The sequence below is a fragment of the Channa argus genome, unplaced genomic scaffold, assembly GCF_033026475.1.
Source record: "Channa argus isolate prfri unplaced genomic scaffold, Channa argus male v1.0 Contig004, whole genome shotgun sequence".
NCBI lineage: Eukaryota > Metazoa > Chordata > Actinopteri > Anabantiformes > Channidae > Channa > Channa argus.
Genome location: NW_027125223.1, coordinates 426,416 through 445,379, shown reverse-complemented (window position 1 = coordinate 445,379; position 18,964 = coordinate 426,416). Strand labels below are relative to the sequence as shown.

Here is an 18,964-nt window from a genome sequence, read left to right as displayed (position 1 = left end):
ACAAAATATACAATTTATAAACAAAACCACGGCACAAAACCTAACAATTCAAAAATGCTAAATAAGGTTTGGAAACCAAGAACAGCAAACAGGTGCTGCTGCCAGAAAGAGCCTCGCTAGCTGTTGGGAACCGTACTTTTAAAACTCCAGGAAGTGTAGGATGGACCAATCAGCTTCCTGTACTGCCCCTCAATCCGGCCAATCAGGCAGGGCACCTATAAGAACAACAAATCAAAAACAACACATATGGCCAGGACCGTAACATGGTCTACTAGTAATGAAGCACGATGGTTGACAAACCAATAAAGTAGCAAAACAGCAATGAAAGAACAAAATTTGATGAAAATATAGAACAATTTCTATGAATAAATAGGCAGTAACACCAGCTTGTGCTGCCCGTAAACCCAAGCAAAAAAGTTTACAGCACCTGGTATTCCCAGGCAGTCTTCCTACCAAGTACTAACAAGGCCCGGCTCTATTTGGCTGCCGAGATCGGACGAGATCGGGCGCTTAGAGAGCGGTGTGGCCGTAAGCTGCATTTGACATCATCAACAGCTCTTAAAAACGCTGGAGAAGCAGAATGCATGACACTTGCTAAGACGAAGATAAACGTGGCAAAGTACAAAGTACTATAACTGTACTGGTCTGTTACGCCCCTGTCTAGGGGGTCAGGGTGCAACATACAAAGATAAATTAGCATGTTCCCTCTCCGATCCCCAAACCAAAATCCAGTATCGAGATGTTCCAACAGAATGATATTTATTTTAAACGAAAGAAAGTGTCAAACAAAACATGACACTACAACTCAGGGCGAACCAAGGCCAACATAATAAACAAAATAAGCCATTTCCCACAGAAAGTGCTAGCTAGCCTGATAGAAATAAACAATCCAAAAGACAGTCGCTAACCCTAACTCCCTAATGTGAAAACAGTCCAAAGAAAATGGCTGTTCACCCCTACAGATTTAATACGAATTACAAAATATACAATTTATAAACAAAACCACGGCACAAAACCTAACAATTCAAAAATGCTAAATAAGGTTTGGAAACCAAGAACAGCAAACAGGTGTTGCTGCCAGAAAGAGCCTCGCTAGCTGTTGGGAACCGTACTTTTAAAACTCCAGGAAGTGTAGGATGGACCAATCAGCTTCCTGTACTGCCCCCCAATCCGGCCAATCAGGCAGGGCACCTATAAGAACAACAAAATAAAAACAACACATATGGCCAGGACCGTAACATGGTCTACTAGTAATGAAGCACGATGGTTGACAAACCAATAAAGTAGCAAAACAGCAATGAAAGAACAAAATTTGATGAAAATATACAACAATTTCTATGAATAAATAGACAGTAACACCAGTTTGTGCTGCCCGTAAACCCAAGCAAAAAAGCTTACATCACCTGGTATTCCCAGGCGGTCTTCCTACCAAGTACTAACCAGGCCCGGCTCTATTTGGCTGCCGAGATCGGACGAGATCGGGCGCTTAGAGAGCGGTGTGGCCGTAAGCTGCATAAAAACGTTGGAGAAGCAGAATGCATGAAACATGCTAAGAAGAAGATAAATGTGGCAAAGTACAAAGTACTATAACTGTACTGGTCTGTTACGCCCCTGTCCAGGGGGTCAGGGTGCAACATACAAAGATAAATTAGCATGTTCCCTCTCCGATCCCCAAACCAAAATCCAGGATCGAGATGTTCCAACAGAATGATATTTATTTTAAACGAAAGAAAGTGTCAAACAAAACATGACACTACAACTCAGGGCGAACCAAGGCCAACATAATAAACAAAATAAGCCATTTCCCATAGAAAGTGCTAGCTAGCCTGATAGAAATAAACAAACCAAAAGACAGTCGCTAACCCTTACTCCCTAATGTGAAAACAGTCCAAGAAAATGGCAGTTCACCCCTACAGATTTAATACTATTTACAAAATATACAATTTATTTAACATGGTCTACTAGTAATGAAGCACGATGGTTGAGAAACCAATAAAGTAGCAAAACAACAGCAATGAAAGAACAAAATTTGATGAAAATATAGAACAATTTCTATGAATAAATAGGCAGTAACACCAGCTTGTGCTGCCCGTAAACCCAAGTAAAAAAGTTTACAGCACCTGGTATTCCCAGGCGGTCTTCCTACCAAGTACTAACCAGGCCCGGCTCTATTTGGCTGCCGAGATCGGACGAGATCGGGCGCTTAGAGAGCGGTGTGGCCGTAAGCTGCATAAAAACGTTGGAGAAGCAGAATGCATGAAACATGCTAAGAAGAAGATAAATGTGGCAAAGTACAAAGTACTATAACTGTACTGGTCTGTTACGCCCCTGTCCAGGGGGTCAGGGTGCAACATACAAAGATAAATTAGCATGTTCCCTCTCCGATCCCCAAACCAAAATCCAGGATCGAGATGTTCCAACAGAATGATATTTATTTTAAAGGAAAGAAAGTGTCAAACAAAACATGACACTACAACTCAGGGCGAACCAAGGCCAACATAATAAACAAAATAAGCCATTTCCCATAGAAAGTGCTAGCTAGCCTGATAGAAATAAACAAACCAAAAGACAGTCGCTAACCCTTACTCCCTAATGTGAAAACAGTCCAAGAAAATGGCAGTTCACCCCTACAGATTTAATACTATTTACAAAATATACAATTTATTTAACATGGTCTACTAGTAATGAAGCACGATGGTTGAGAAACCAATAAAGTAGCAAAACAACAGCAATGAAAGAACAAAATTTGATGAAAATATAGAACAATTTCTATGAATAAATAGGCAGTAACACCAGCTTGTGCTGCCCGTAAACCCAAGCAAAAAAGCTTAAAGCACCTGGTATTCCCAGGCGGTCTTCCTACCAAGTACTAACCAGGCCCGGCTCTATTTGGCTGCCGAGATCGGACGAGATCCGGCGCTTAGAGAGCGGTGTGGCCGTAAGCTGCATTTGACATCATCAACAGCTCTTAAAAACGCTGGAGAAGCAGAATGCATGACACTTGCTAAGAAGAAGATAAATGTGGCAAAGTACAAAGTAATATAACTGTACTGGTCTGTTACGCCCCTGTCCAGGGGGTCAGGGTGCAACATACAAAGATAAATTAGCATGTTCCCTCTCCGATCCCCAAACCAAACTCCAGTATCGAGATGTTCCAACAGAATGATATTTATTTTAAACGAAAGAAAGTGTCAAACAAAACATGACACTACAACTCAGGGCGAACCAAGGCCAACATAATAAACAAAATAAGCCATTTCCCACAGAAAGTGCTAGCTAGCCTGATAGAAATAAACAAACCAAAAGACAGTCGCTAACCCTAACTCCCTAATGTGAAAACAAGAGAAAACAATCAAAAGAAAATGGCTGTTCACCCCTACAGATTTAAAACTATTTACAAAATATACAATTTATAAACAAAACCACGGCATAAAACCTAACAATTCAAAAATGCTAAATAAAGTTTGGAAACCAAGAACAGTAAACAGGTGCTGCTGCCAGAAAGAGCCTCGCTAGCTGTTGGGAACCGTACTTTTAAAACTCCAGGAAGTGTAGGATGGACCAATCAGCTTCCTGTACTGCCCCCCAATCCGGCCAATCAGGCAGGGCACCTATAAGAACAACAAAATAAAAACAACACATATGGCCAGGACCGTAACATGGTCTACTAGTAATGAAGCACGATGGTTGACAAACCAATAAAGTAGCAAAACAGTAATGAAAGAACAAAATTTGATGAAAATATAGAACAATTTCTATGAATAAATAGGCAGTAACACCAGCTTGTGCTGCCCGTAAACCCAAGCAAAAAAGCTTACAGCACCTGGTATTCCCACGCGGTCTTCCTACCAAGTACTAACCAGGCCCGGCTCTATTTGGCTGCCGAGATCGGACGAGATCGGGCGCTTAGAGAGCGGTGTGGCCGTAAGCTGCATTTGACATCATCAACAGCTCTTAAAAACGCTGGAGAAGCAGAATGCATGAAACTTGCTAAGAAGAAGATAAATGTGGCAAAGTACAAAGTACTATAACTGTACTGGTCTGTTACGCCCCTGTCTAGGGGGTCAGGGTGCAACATACAAAGATAAATTAGCATGTTCCCTCTCCGATCCCCAAACCAAAATCCAGGATCGAGATGTTCCAACAGAATGATATTTATTTTAAACGAAAGAAAGTGTCAAACAAAACATGACACTACAACTCAGGGCGAACCAAGGCCAACATAATAAACAAATTAAGCCATTTCCCACAGAAAGTGCTAGCTAGCCTGATAGAAATAAACAAACCAAAAGACAGTCGCTAACCCTAACTCCCTAATGTGAAAACTGTCCAAAGAAAATGGCAGTTCACCTCTACAGATTTAATACTATTTACAAAATATACAATTTATAGACAAAACCACGGCACAAAACCTAACAATTCAAAAATGCTAAATAAGGTTTGGAAACCAAGAACAGCAAACAGGTGCTGCTGCCAGAAAGAGCCTCGCTAGCTGTTGGGAACCGTACTTTTAAAACTCCAGGAAGTGTAGGATGGACCAATCAGCTTCCTGTACTGCCCCCCAATCCGGCCAATCAGGCAGGGCACCTATAAGAACGAGAAAATAAAAACAACACATATGGCCAGGACCGTAACATGGTCTACTAGTAATGAAGCACGATGGTTGACAAACCAATAAAGTAGCAAAATAGCAATGAAAGAACAAAATTTGATGAAAATATGGAACAATTTCTATGAATAAATAGGCAGTAACACCAGCTTGTGCTGCCCGTAAACCCAAGCAAAAAAGCTTACAGCACCTGGTATTCCCAGGCGGTCTTCCTACCAAGTACTAACCAGGCCCGGCTCTATTTGGCTGCCGAGATCGGACGAGATCGGACGAGATCGGGCGCTTAGAGAGCGGTGCGGCCGTAAGCTGCATTTGACATCATCAACAGCTCTTAAAAACACTGGAGAAGCAGAATGCATGACACTTGCTAAGAAGAAGACAAATGTGGCAAAGTACAAAGTACTATAACTGTACTGGTCTGTTACGCCCCTGTCTAGGGGGTCAGGGTGCAACATACAAAGATAAATTAGCATGTTCCCTCTCCGATCCCCAAACCAAAATCCAGGATCGAGATGTTCCAACAGAATGATATTTATTTTAAACGAAAGAAAGTGTCAAACAAAACATGACACTACAACTCAGGGCGAACCAAGGCCAACATAATAAACAAAATAAGCTATTTCCCACAGAAAGTGCTAGCTAGCCTGATAGAAATAAACAAACCAAAAGACAGTCGCTAACCCTTACTCCCTAATGGGAAAACAGTCCAAGAAAATGGCAGTTCACCCCTACAGATTTAATACTATTTACAAAATATACAATTTATAAACAAAACCACGGCACAAAACCTAACAATTCAAAAATGCTAAATAAGGTTTGGAAACCAAGAACAGCAAACAGGTGCTGCTGCCAGAAAGAGCCTCGCTAGCTGTTGGGAACCGTACTTTTAAAACTCCAGGAAGTGTAGGATGGACCAATCAGCTTCCTGTACTGCCCCTCAATCCGGCCAATCAGGCAGGGCACCTATAAGAACGAGAAAAAAAAAACAACACATATGGCCAGGACCGTAACATGGTCTACTAGTAATGAAGCACGATGGTTGAAAAAACAATAAAGTAGCAAAACAGCAATGAAAAAACAAAATTTGATGAAAATATAGAAAAATTTCTATGAATAAATAGGCAGTAACACCAGCTTGTGCTGCCCGTAAACCCAAGCAAAAAAGCTTACAGCACCTGGTATTCCTGGGCGGTCTTCCTACCAAGTACTAACCAGGCCCGGCTCTATTTGGCTGCCGAGATCGGACGAGATCGGGCGCTTAGAGAGCGGTGTAGCCGTAAGCTGCATTTGACATCATCAACAGCTCTTAAAAACGCTGGAGAAGCAGAATGCATGACACTTGCTAAGAAGAAGATAAATGTGGCAAAGTACAAAGTACTATAACTGTACTGGTCTGTTACGCCCCTGTCCAGGAGGTCAGGGTGCAACATACAAAGATAAATTAGCATGTTCCCTCTCCGATCCCCAAACCAAAATCCAGGATCGAGATGTTCCAACAGAATGATATTTATTTTAAACGAAAGAAAGTGTCAAACAAAACATGACACTACAACTCAGGGCGAACCAAGGCCAACATAATAAACAAAATAAGCCATTTCCCACAGAAAGTGCTAGCTAGCCTGATAGAAATAAACAAACCAAAAGACAGTCGCTAACCCTAACTCCCTAATGTGAAAACAAGAGAAAACAATCAAAAGAAAATGGCTGTTCACCCCTACAGATTTAATACGAATTACAAAATATACAATTTATAAACAAAACCACGGCACAAAACCTAACAATTCAAAAATGCTAAATAAGGTTTGGAAACCAAGAACAGCAAACAGGTGTTGCTGCCAGAAAGAGCCTCGCTAGCTGTTGGGAACCGTACTTTTAAAACTCCAGGAAGTGTAGGATGGACCAATCAGCTTCCTGTACTGCCCCCCAACCCGGCCAATCAGGCAGGGCACCTATAAGAACAACAAAATAAAAACAACACATATGGCCAGGACCGTAACATGGTCTACTAGTAATGAAGCACGATGGTTGACAAACCAATAAAGTAGCAAAACAGCAATGAAAGAACAAAATTTGATAAAAATATAGAACAATTTCTATGAATAAATAGGCAGTAACACCAGCTTGTGCTGCCCGTAAACCCAAGCAAAAAAGCTTACAGCACCTGGTATTCCCAGGCGGTCTTCCTACCAAGTACTAACCAGGCCCGGCTCTATTTGGCTGCCGAGATCGGACGAGATCGGGCGCTTAGAGAGCGGTGTGGCCGTAAGCTGCATTTGACATCATCAACAGCTCTTAAAATCGCTGGAGAAGCAGAATGCATGACACTTGCTAAGAAGAAGATAAATGTGGCAAAGTACAAAGTACTATAACTGTACTGGTCTGTTATGCCCCTGTCCAGGGGGTCAGGGTGCAACATACAAAGATAAATTAGCATGTTCCCTCTCCGATCCCCAAACCAAAATCCAGGATCGAGATGTTCCAACAGAATGATATTTATTTTAAACGAAAGAAAGTGTCAAACAAAACATGACACTACAACTCAGGGCGAACCAAGGCCAACATAATAAACAAAATAAGCCATTTCCCACAGAAAGTGCTAGCTAGCCTGATAGAAATAAACAAACCAAAAGACAGTCGCTAACCCTAACTCCCAAATGTGAAAACAATCCAAAGAAAATGGCAGTTCACCCCTACAGATTTAATACTATTTACAAAATATACAATTTATAAACAAAACCACGGCATAAAACCTAACAATTCAAAAATGCTAAATAAAGTTTGGAAACCAAGAACAGCAAACAGGTGCTGCTGCCAGAAAGAGCCTCGCTAGCTGTTGGGAACCGTACTTTTAAAACTCCAGGAAGTGTAGGATGGACCAATCAGCTTCCTGTACTGCCCCCCAATCCGGCCAATCAGGCAGGGCACCTATAAGAACAACAAAATAAAAACAACACATATGGCCAGGACCGTAACATGGTCTACTAGTAATGAAGCACGATGGTTGACAAACCAATAAAGTAGCAAAACAGTAATGAAAGAACAAAATTTGATGAAAATATAGAACAATTTCTATGAATAAATAGGCAGTAACACCAGCTTGTGCTGCCCGTAAACCCAAGCAAAAAAGCTTACAGCACCTGGTATTCCCACGCGGTCTTCCTACCAAGTAGAAACCAGGCCCGGCTTTATTTGGCTGCCGAGATCGGACGAGATCGGGCGCTTAGAGAGCGGTGTGGCCGTAAGCTGCATTTGACATCATCAACAGCTCTTAAAAACGTTGGAGAAGCAGAATGCATGAAACTTGCTAAGAAGAAGATAAATGTGGCAAAGTACAAAGTACTATAACTGTACTGGTCTGTTACGCCCCTGTCCAGGGGGTCAGGGTGCAACATACAAAGATAAATTAGCATGTTCCCTCTCCGATCCCCAAACCAAAATCCAGGATCGAGATGTTCCAACAGAATGATATTTATTTTAAACGAAAGAAAGTGTCAAACAAAACATGACACTACAACTCAGGGCGAACCAAGGCCAACATAATAAACAAAATAAGCCATTTCCCACAGAAAGTGCTAGCTAGCCTGATAGAAATAAACAAACCAAAAGACAGTCGCTAACCCTAACTCCCTAATGTGAAAACAAGAGAAAACAATCAAAAGAAAATGGCTGTTCACCCCTACAGATTTAATACGAATTACAAAATATACAATTTATAAACAAAACCACGGCACAAAACCTAACAATTCAAAAATGCTAAATAAGGTTTGGAAACCAAGAACAGCAAACAGGTGTTGCTGCCAGAAAGAGCCTCGCTAGCTGTTGGGAACCGTACTTTTAAAACTCCAGGAAGTGTAGGATGGACCAATCAGCTTCCTGTACTGCCCCCCAACCCGGCCAATCAGGCAGGGCACCTATAAGAACAACAAAATAAAAACAACACATATGGCCAGGACCGTAACATGGTCTACTAGTAATGAAGCACGATGGTTGACAAACCAATAAAGTAGCAAAACAGCAATGAAAGAACAAAATTTGATAAAAATATAGAACAATTTCTATGAATAAATAGGCAGTAACACCAGCTTGTGCTGCCCGTAAACCCAAGCAAAAAAGCTTACAGCACCTGGTATTCCCAGGCGGTCTTCCTACCAAGTACTAACCAGGCCCGGCTCTATTTGGCTGCCGAGATCGGACGAGATCGGGCGCTTAGAGAGCGGTGTGGCCGTAAGCTGCATTTGACATCATCAACAGCTCTTAAAAACACTGGAGAAGCAGAATGCATGACACTTGCTAAGAAGAAGACAAATGTGGCAAAGTACAAAGTACTATAACTGTACTGGTCTGTTACGCCCCTGTCCAGGGGGTCAGGGTGCAACATACAAAGATAAATTAGCATGTTCCCTCTCCGATCCCCAAACCAAAATCCAGGATCGAGATGTTCCAACAGAATGATATTTATTTTAAACGAAAGAAAGTGTCAAACAAAACATGACACTACAACTCAGGGCGAACCAAGGCCAACATAATAAACAAAATAAGCCATTTCCCACAGAAAGTGCTAGCTAGCCTGATAGAAATAAACAAACCAAAAGACAGTCGCTAACCCTAACTCCCTAATGTGAAAACAAGAGAAAACAATCAAAAGAAAATGGCTGTTCACCCCTACAGATTTAATACTATTTACAAAATATACAATTTATAAACAAAACCACGGCACAAAACCTAACAATTCAAAAATGCTAAATAAGGTTTGGAAACCAAGAACAGCAAACAGGTGCTGCTGCCAGAAAGAGCCTCGCTAGCTGTTGGGAACCGTACTTTTAAAACTCCAGGAAGTGTAGGATGGACCAATCAGCTTCCTGTACTGCCCCTCAATCCGGCCAATCAGGCAGGGCACCTATAAGAACGAGAAAATAAAAACAACACATATGGCCAGGACCGTAACATGGTCTACTAGTAATGAAGCACGATGGTTGAAAAACCAATAAAGTAGCAAAACAGCAATGAAAGAACAAAATTTGATGAAAATATAGAACAATTTCTATGAATAAATAGGCAGTAACACCAGCTTGTGCTGCCCGTAAACCCAAGCAAAAAAGCTTACAACACCTGGTATTCCCAGGCGGTCTTCCTACCAAGTACTAACCAGGCCCGGCTCTATTTGGCTGCCGAGATCGGACGAGATTGGGCGCTTAGAGAGCGGTGTGGCCGTAAGCTGCATTTGACATCATCAACAGCTCTTAAAAACACTGGAGAAGCAGAATGCATGACACTTGCTAAGAAGAAGACAAATGTGGCAAAGTACAAAGTACTATAACTGTACTGGTCTGTTACGCCCCTGTCCAGGGGGTCAGGGTACAACATACAAAGATAAATTAGCATGTTCCCTCTCCGATCCCCAAACCAAAATCCAGGATCGAGATGTTCCAACAGAATGATATTTATTTTAAACGAAAGAAAGTGTCAAACAAAACATGACACTACAACTCAGGGCGAACCAAGGCCAACATAATAAACAAAATAAGCCATTTCCCACAGAAAGTGCTAGCTAGCCTGATAGAAATAAACAAACCAAAAGACAGTCGCTAACCCTAACTCCCTAATGTGAAAACAGTCCAAAGAAAATGGCTGTTCACCCCTACAGATTTAATACTATTTACAAAATATACAATTTATAAACAAAACCATGGCACAAAACCTAACAATTCAAAAATGCTAAATAAGGTTTGGAAACCAAGAACAGCAAACAGGTGCTGCTGCCAGAAAGAGCCTCGCTAGCTGTTGGGAACCGTACTTTTAAAACTCCAGGAAGTGTAGGATGGACCAATCAGCTTCCTGTACTGCCCCTCAATCCGGCCAATCAGGCAGGGCACCTATAAGAACAACATATCAAAAACAACACATATGGCCAGGACCGTAACATGGTCTACTAGTAATGAAGCACGATGGTTGACAAACCAATAAAGTAGCAAAACAGTAATGAAAGAACAAAATTTGATGAAAATATAGAACAATTTCTATGAATAAATAGGCAGTAACACCAGCTTGTGCTGCCCGTAAACCCAAGCAAAAAAGCTTACAGCACCTGGTATTCCCACGCGGTCTTCCTACCAAGTACTAACCAGGCCCGGCTCTATTTGGCTGCCGAGATCGGACGAGATCGGGCGCTTAGAGAGCGGTGTGGCCGTAAGCTGCATTTGACATCATCAACAGCTCTTAAAAACGCTGGAGAAGCAGAATGCATGACACTTGCTAAGAAGAAGATAAATGTGGCAAAGTACAAAGTACTATAACTGTACTGGTCTGTTACGCCCCTGTCCAGGGGGTCAGGGTGCAACATACAAAGATAAATTAGCATGTTCCCTCTCCGATCCCCAAACCAAAATCCAGGATCGAGATGTTCCAACAGAATGATATTTATTTTAAACGAAAGAAAGTGTCAAACAAAACATGACACTACAACTCAGGGCGAACCAAGGCCAACATAATAAACAAAATAAGCCATTTCCCACAGAAAGTGCTAGCTAGCCTGATAGAAATAAACAAACCAAAACACAGTCGCTAACCCCAACTCCCTAATGTGAAAACAAGAGAAAACAATCAAAAGAAAATGGCTGTTCACCCCTACAGATTTAATACTATTTACAAAATATACAATTTATAAACAAAACCACGGCATAAAACCTAACAATTCAAAAATGCTAAATAAAGTTTGGAAACCAAGAACAGCAAACAGGTGCTGCTGCCAGAAAGAGCCTCGCTAGCTGTTGGGAACCGTACTTTTAAAACTCCAGGAAGTGTAGGATGGACCAATCAGCTTCCTGTACTGCCCCCCAATCCGGCCAATCAGGCAGGGCACCTATAAGAACAAGAAAATAAAAACAACACATATGGCCAGGACCGTAACATGGTCTACTAGTAATGAAGCACGATGGTTGACAAACCAATAAAGTAGCAAAACAGTAATGAAAGAACAAAATTTGATGAAAATATAGAACAATTTCTATGAATAAATAGGCAGTAACACCAGCTTGTGCTGCCCGTAAACCCAAGCAAAAAAGCTTACAGCATCTGGTATTCCCACGCGGTCTTCCTACCAAGTACTAACCAGGCCCGGCTCTATTTGGCTGCCGAGATCGGACGAGATCGGGCGCTTAGAGAGCGGTGTGGCCGTAAGCTGCATTTGACATCATCAACAGCTCTTAAAAACGTTGGAGAAGCAGAATGCATGAAACTTGCTAAGAAGAAGATAAATGTGGCAAAGTACAAAGTACTATAACTGTACTGGTCTGTTACGCCCCTGTCCAGGGGGTCAGGGTGCAACATACAAAGATAAATTAGCATGTTCCCTCTCCGATCCCCAAACCAAAATCCAGGATCGAGATGTTCCAACAGAATGATATTTATTTTAAACGAAAGAAAGTGTCAAACAAAACATGACACTACAACTCAGGGCGAACCAAGGCCAACATAATAAACAAAATAAGCCATTTCCCACAGAAAGTGCTAGCTAGCCTGATAGAAATAAACAAACCAAAAGACAGTCGCTAACCCTAACTCCCTAATGTGAAAACAAGAGAAAACAATCAAAAGAAAATGGCTGTTCACCCCTACAGATTTAATACTATTTACAAAATATACAATTTATAAACAAAACCACGGCACAAAACCTAACAATTCAAAAATGCTAAATAAGGTTTGGAAACCAAGAACAGCAAACAGGTGCTGCTGCCAGAAAGAGCCTCGCTAGCTGTTGGGAACCGTACTTTTAAAACTCCAGGAAGTGTAGGATGGACCAATCAGCTTCCTGTACTGCCCCTCAATCCGGCCAATCAGGCAGGGCACCTATAAGAACGAGAAAATAAAAACAACACATATGGCCAGGACCGTAACATGGTCTACTAGTAATGAAGCACGATGGTTGACAAACCAATAAAGTAGCAAAACAGTAATGAAAGAACAAAATTTGATGAAAATATAGAACAATTTCTATGAATAAATAGGCAGTAACACCAGCTTGTGCTGCCCGTAAACCCAAGCAAAAAAGCTTACAGCACCTGGTATTCCCACGCGGTCTTCCTACCAAGTACTAACCAGGCCCGGCTCTATTTGGCTGCCGAGATCGGACGAGATCGGGCGCTTAGAGAGCGGTGTGGCCGTAAGCTGCATTTGACATCATCAACAGCTCTTAAAAACGTTGGAGAAGCAGAATGCATGAAACTTGCTAAGACGAAGATAAATGTGGCAAAGTACAAAGTACTATAACTGTACTGGTCTGTTACGCCCCTGTCCAGGGGGTCAGGGTGCAACATACAAAGATAAATTAGCATGTTCCCTCTCCGATCCCCAAACCAAAATCCAGGATCGAGATGTTCCAACAGAATGATATTTATTTTAAACGAAAGAAAGTGTCAAACAAAACATGACACTACAACTCAGGGCGAACCAAGGCCAACATAATAAACAAAATAAGCCATTTCCCACAGAAAGTGCTAGCTAGCCTGATAGAAATAAACAAACCAAAAGACAGTCGCTAACCCTAACTCCCTAATGTGAAAACAAGAGAAAACAATCAAAAGAAAATGGCTGTTCACCCCTACAGATTTAATACGAATTACAAAATATACAATTTATAAACAAAACCACGGCACAAAACCTAACAATTCAAAAATGCTAAATAAGGTTTGGAAACCAAGAACAGCAAACAGGTGCTGCTGCCAGAAAGAGCCTCGCTAGCTGTTGGAAACCGTACTTTTAAAACTCCAGGAAGTGTAGGATGGACCAATCAGCTTCCTGTACTGCCCCTCAATCCGGCCAATCAGGCAGGGCACCTATAAGAACGAGAAAATAAAAACAACACATATGGCCAGGACCGTAACATGGTCTACTAGTAATGAAGCACGATGGTTGAAAAACCAATAAAGTAGCAAAACAGCAATGAAAGAACAAAATTTGATGAAAATATAGAACAATTTCTATGAAGAAATAGGCAGTAACACCAGCTTGTGCTGCCCGTAAACCCAAGCAAAAAAGCTTACAGCACCTGGTATTCCCAGGCGGTCTTCCTACCAAGTACTAACCAGGCCCGGCTCTATTTGGCTGCCGAGATCGGACGAGATCGGGCGCTTAGAGAGCGGTGTGGCCGTAAGCTGCATTTGACATCATCAACAGCTCTTAAAAACGCTGGAGAAGCAGAATGCATGACACTTGCTAAGAAGAAGATAAATGTGGCAAAGTACAAAGTACTATAACTGTATTGGTCTGTTACGCCCCTGTCCAGGGGGTCAGGGTGCAACATACAAAGATAAATTAGCATGTTCCCTCTCCGATCCCCAAACCAAACTCCAGTATCGAGATGTTCCAACAGAATGATATTTATTTTAAACGAAAGAAAGTGTCAAACAAAACATGACACTACAACTCAGGGCAAACCAAGGCCAACATAATAAACAAAATAAGCCATTTCCCACAGAAAGTGCTAGCTAGCCTGATAGAAATAAACAATCCAAAAGACAGTCGCTAACCCTAACTCCCTAATGTGAAAACAAGAGAAAACAATCAAAAGAAAATGGCTGTTCACCCCTACAGATTTAATACGAATTACAAAATATACAATTTATAAACAAAACCACGGCACAAAACCTAACAATTCAAAAATGCTAAATAAGGTTTGGAAACCAAGAACAGCAAACAGGTGCTGCTGCCAGAAAGAGCCTCGCTAGCTGTTGGGAACCGTACTTTTAAAACTCCAGGAAGTGTAGGATGGACCAATCAGCTTCCTGTACTGCCCCCCAATCCGGCCAATCAGGCAGGGCACCTATAAGAACAACAAATCAAAAACAACACATATGGCCAGGACCGTAACATGGTCTACTAGTAATGAAGCACGATGGTTGAAAAACCAATAAAGTAGCAAAACAGCAATGAAAGAACAAAATTTGATGAAAATATAGAACAATTTCTATGAATAAATAGGCAGTAACACCAGCTTGTGCTGCCCGTAAACCCAAGCAAAAAAGCTTACAGCACCTGGTATTCCCGGGCGGTCTTCCTACCAAGTACTAACCAGGCCCGGCTCTATTTGGCTGCCGAGATCGGACGAGATCGGGCGCTTAGAGAGCGGTGTGGCCGTAAGCTGCATTTGACATCATCAACAGCTCTTAAAAACGCTGGAGAAGCAGAATGCATGACACTTGCTAAGAAGAAGATAAATGTGGCAAAGTACAAAGTACTATAACTGTACTGGTCTATTATGCCCCTGTCCAGGGGGTCAGGGTGCAACATACAAAGATAAATTAGCATGTTCCATCTCCGATCCCCAAACCAAAATCCAGGATCGAGATGTTCCAACAGAATGATATTTATTTTAAACGAAAGAAAGTGTCAAACAAAACATGACACTACAACTCAGGGCGAACCAAGGCCAACATAATAAACAAAATAAGCCATTTCCCACAGAAAGTGCTAGCTAGCCTGATAGAAATAAACAAACCAAAAGACAGTCGCTAACCCTAACTCCCAAATGTGAAAACAATCCAAAGAAAATGGCTGTTCACCACTACAGATTTAATACTATTTACAAAATATACAATTTATAAACAAAACCACGGCATAAAACCTAACAATTCAAAAATGCTAAATAAAGTTTGGAAACCAAGAACAGCAAACAGGTGCTGCTGCCAGAAAGAGCCTCGCTAGCTGTTGGGAACCGTACTTTTAAAACTCCAGGAAGTGTAGGATGGACCAATCAGCTTCCTGTACTGCCCCCCAATCCGGCCAATCAGGCAGGGCACCTATAAGAACAAGAAAATAAAAACAACACATATGGCCAGGACCGTAACATGGTCTACTAGTAATGAAGCACGATGGTTGACAAACCAATAAAGTAGCAAAACAGTAATGAAAGAACAAAATTTGATGAAAATATAGAACAATTTCTATGAATAAATAGGCAGTAACACCAGCTTGTGCTGCCCGTAAACCCAAGCAAAAAAGCTTACAGCACCTGGTATTCCCACGCGGTCTTCCTACCAAGTACTAACCAGGCCCGGCTCTATTTGGCTGCCGAGATCGGACGAGATCGGGCGCTTAGAGAGCGGTGTGGCCGTAAGCTGCATTTGACATCATCAACAGCTCTTAAAAACGTTGGAGAAGCAGAATGCATGAAACTTGCTAAGAAGAAGATAAATGTGGCAAAGTACAAAGTACTATAAGTGTACTGGTCTGTTACGCCCCTGTCCAGGGGGTCAGGGTGCAACATACAAAGATAAATTAGCATGTTCCCTCTCCGATCCCCAAACCAAAATCCAGGATCGAGATGTTCCAACAGAATGATATTTATTTTAAACGAAAGAAAGTGTCAAACAAAACATGACACTACAACTCAGGGCGAACCAAGGCCAACATAATAAACAAAATAAGCCATTTCCCACAGAAAGTGCTAGCTAGCCTGATAGAAATAAACAAACCAAAAGACAGTCGCTAACCCTAACTCACTAATGTGAAAACAAGAGAAAACAATCAAAAGAAAATGGCTGTTCACCCCTACAGATTTAATACTATTTACAAAATATACAATTTATAAACAAAACCACGGCACAAAACCTAACAATTCAAAAATGCTAAATAAGGTTTGGAAACCAAGGACAGCAAACAGGTGCTGCTGCCAGAAAGAGCCTCGCTAGCTGTTGGGAACCGTACTTTTAAAACTCCAGGAAGTGTAGGATGGACCAATCAGCTTCCTGTACTGCCCCTCAATCCGGCCAATCAGGCAGGGCACCTATAAGAACAACATATCAAAAACAACACATATGGCCAGGACCGTAACATGGTCTACTAGTAATGAAGCACGATGGTTGACAAACCAATAAAGTAGCAAAACAGTAATGAAAGAACAAAATTTGATGAAAATATAGAACAATTTCTATGAATAAATAGGCAGTAACACCAGCTTGTGCTGCCCGTAAACCCAAGCAAAAAAGCTTACAGCACCTGGTATTCCCACGCGGTCTTCCTACCAAGTACTAACCAGGCCCGGCTCTATTTGGCTGCCGAGATCGGACGAGATCGGGCGCTTAGAGAGCGGTGTGGCCGTAAGCTGCATTTGACATCATCAACAGCTCTTAAAAACGTTGGAGAAGCAGAATGCATGAAACTTGCTAAGACGAAGATAAATGTGGCAAAGTACAAAGTACTATAACTGTACTGGTCTGTTACGCCCCTGTCCAGGGGGTCAGGGTGCAACATACAAAAATAAATTAGCATGTTCCCTCTCCGATCCCCAAACCAAAATCCAGGATCGAGATGTTCCAACAGAATGATATTTATTTTAAACGAAAGAAAGTGTCAAACAAAACATGACACTACAACTCAGGGCGAACCAAGGCCAACATAATAAACAAAATAAGCCATTTCCCACAGAAAGTGCTAGCTAGCCTAATAGAAATAAACAAACCAAAACACAGTCGCTAACCCTAACTCCCTAATGTGAAAACAGTCCAAAGAAAATGTCTGTTCACCCCTACAGATTTAATACTATATACAAAATATACAATTTATAAACAAAACCACGGCATAAAACCTAACAATTCAAAAATGCTAAATAAAGTTTGGAAACCAAGAACAGCAAACAGGTGCTGCTGCCAGAAAGAGCCTCGCTAGCTGTTGGGAACCGTACTTTTAAAACTCCAGGAAGTGTAGGATGGACCAATCAGCTTCCTGTACTGCCCCCCAATCCGGCCAATCAGGCAGGGCACCTATAAGAACAACAAAATAAAAACAACACATATGGCCAGGACCGTAACATGGTCTACTAGTAATGAAGCACGATGGTTGAAAAACCAATAAAGTAGCAAAACAGCAATGAAAGAACAAAATTTGATGAAAATATAGAACAATTTCTATGAATAAATAGGCAGTAACACCAGCTTGTGCTGCCCGTAAACCCAAGCAAAAAAGCTTAAAGCACCTGGTATTCCCAGGCGGTCTTCCTACCAAGTACTAACCAGGCCCGGCTCTATTTGGCTGCCGAGATCGGACGAGATCGGGCGCTTAGAGAGCGGTGTGGCCGTAAGCTGCATAAAAACGTTGGAGAAGCAGAATGCATGAAACATGCTAAGAAGAAGATAAATGTGGCAAAGTACAAAGTACTATAACTGTACTGGTCTGTTACGCCCCTGTCCAGGGGGTCAGGGTGCAACATACAAAGATAAATTAGCATTTTCCCTCTCCGATCCCCAAACCAAAATCCAGGATCGAGATGTTCCAACAGAATGATATTTATTTTAAACGAAAGAAAGTGTCAAACAAAACATGACACTACAACTCAGGGCGAACCAAGGCCAACATAATAAACAAAATAAGCCATTTCCCATAGAAAGTGCTAGCTAGCCTGATAGAAATAAACAAACCAAAAGACAGTCGCTAACCCTTACTCCCTAATGTGAAAACAGTCCAAGAAAATGGCAGTTCACCCCTACAGATTTAATACTATTTACAAAATATACAATTTATTTAACATGGTCTACTAGTAATGAAGCACGATGGTTGAGAAACCAATAAAGTAGCAAAACAACAGCAATGAAAGAACAAAATTTGATGAAAATATAGAACAATTTCTATGAATAAATAGGCAGTAACACCAGCTTGTGCTGCCCGTAAACCCAAGCAAAAAAGCTTAAAGCACCTGGTATTCCCAGGCGGTCTTCCTACCAAGTACTAACCAGGCCCGGCTCTATTTGGCTGCCGAGATCGGACGAGATCCGGCGCTTAGAGAGCGGTGTGGCCGTAAGCTGCATTTGACATCATCAACAGCTCTTAAAAACGCTGGAGAAGCAGAATGCATGACACTTGCTAAGAAGAAGATAAATGTGGCAAAGTACAAAGTAATATAACTGTACTGGTCTGTTACGCCCCTGTCCAGGGGGTCAGGGTGCAACATACAAAGATAAATTAGCATGTTCCCTCTCCGATCCCCAAACCAAACTCCAGTATCGAGATGTTCCAACAGAATGATATTTATTTTAAACGAAAGAAAGTGTCAAACAAAACATGACACTACAACTCAGGGCGAACCAAGGCCAACATAATAAACAAAATAAGCCATTTCCCACAGAAAGTGCTAGCTAGCCTGATAGAAATAAACAAACCAAAAGACAGTCGCTAACCCTAACTCCCTAATGTGAAAACAAGAGAAAACAATCAAAAGAAAATGGCTGTTCACCCCTACAGATTTAAAACTATTTACAAAATATACAATTTATAAACAAAACCACGGCATAAAACCTAACAATTCAAAAATGCTAAATAAAGTTTGGAAACCAAGAACAGTAAACAGGTGCTGCTGCCAGAAAGAGC

The 18,964-nt window shown here is 41.5% G+C and overlaps 20 pseudogenes; all 20 read right to left on the bottom strand.

Moving 5' to 3' along the window:
• Positions 1 to 415: 415 nt before the first annotated feature.
• LOC137109943 (5S ribosomal RNA) lies at positions 416 to 534 on the bottom strand (annotated as a pseudogene).
• An 857-nt stretch (positions 535 to 1,391) lies between these two features.
• LOC137109774 (5S ribosomal RNA) lies at positions 1,392 to 1,510 on the bottom strand (annotated as a pseudogene).
• A 598-nt stretch (positions 1,511 to 2,108) lies between these two features.
• Positions 2,109 to 2,227, bottom strand: LOC137109743 (5S ribosomal RNA; annotated as a pseudogene).
• Positions 2,228 to 2,825: 598 nt separating this feature from the next.
• Positions 2,826 to 2,944, bottom strand: LOC137109923 (5S ribosomal RNA; annotated as a pseudogene).
• An 867-nt stretch (positions 2,945 to 3,811) lies between these two features.
• Positions 3,812 to 3,930, bottom strand: LOC137109691 (5S ribosomal RNA; annotated as a pseudogene).
• Positions 3,931 to 4,787: 857 nt separating this feature from the next.
• Positions 4,788 to 4,916, bottom strand: LOC137109956 (5S ribosomal RNA; annotated as a pseudogene).
• An 856-nt stretch (positions 4,917 to 5,772) lies between these two features.
• On the bottom strand, positions 5,773 to 5,891 carry LOC137109810 (5S ribosomal RNA; annotated as a pseudogene).
• Positions 5,892 to 6,758: 867 nt separating this feature from the next.
• On the bottom strand, positions 6,759 to 6,877 carry LOC137109603 (5S ribosomal RNA; annotated as a pseudogene).
• An 857-nt stretch (positions 6,878 to 7,734) lies between these two features.
• LOC137109929 (5S ribosomal RNA) lies at positions 7,735 to 7,853 on the bottom strand (annotated as a pseudogene).
• An 867-nt stretch (positions 7,854 to 8,720) lies between these two features.
• On the bottom strand, positions 8,721 to 8,839 carry LOC137109602 (5S ribosomal RNA; annotated as a pseudogene).
• An 867-nt stretch (positions 8,840 to 9,706) lies between these two features.
• On the bottom strand, positions 9,707 to 9,825 carry LOC137109862 (5S ribosomal RNA; annotated as a pseudogene).
• Positions 9,826 to 10,682: 857 nt separating this feature from the next.
• On the bottom strand, positions 10,683 to 10,801 carry LOC137109690 (5S ribosomal RNA; annotated as a pseudogene).
• An 867-nt stretch (positions 10,802 to 11,668) lies between these two features.
• LOC137109823 (5S ribosomal RNA) lies at positions 11,669 to 11,787 on the bottom strand (annotated as a pseudogene).
• An 867-nt stretch (positions 11,788 to 12,654) lies between these two features.
• LOC137109689 (5S ribosomal RNA) lies at positions 12,655 to 12,773 on the bottom strand (annotated as a pseudogene).
• Positions 12,774 to 13,640: 867 nt separating this feature from the next.
• On the bottom strand, positions 13,641 to 13,759 carry LOC137109600 (5S ribosomal RNA; annotated as a pseudogene).
• Positions 13,760 to 14,626: 867 nt separating this feature from the next.
• Positions 14,627 to 14,745, bottom strand: LOC137109710 (5S ribosomal RNA; annotated as a pseudogene).
• Positions 14,746 to 15,602: 857 nt separating this feature from the next.
• On the bottom strand, positions 15,603 to 15,721 carry LOC137109688 (5S ribosomal RNA; annotated as a pseudogene).
• An 867-nt stretch (positions 15,722 to 16,588) lies between these two features.
• Positions 16,589 to 16,707, bottom strand: LOC137109687 (5S ribosomal RNA; annotated as a pseudogene).
• Positions 16,708 to 17,564: 857 nt separating this feature from the next.
• On the bottom strand, positions 17,565 to 17,683 carry LOC137109805 (5S ribosomal RNA; annotated as a pseudogene).
• Positions 17,684 to 18,281: 598 nt separating this feature from the next.
• LOC137109922 (5S ribosomal RNA) lies at positions 18,282 to 18,400 on the bottom strand (annotated as a pseudogene).
• Positions 18,401 to 18,964: the final 564 nt, after the last annotated feature.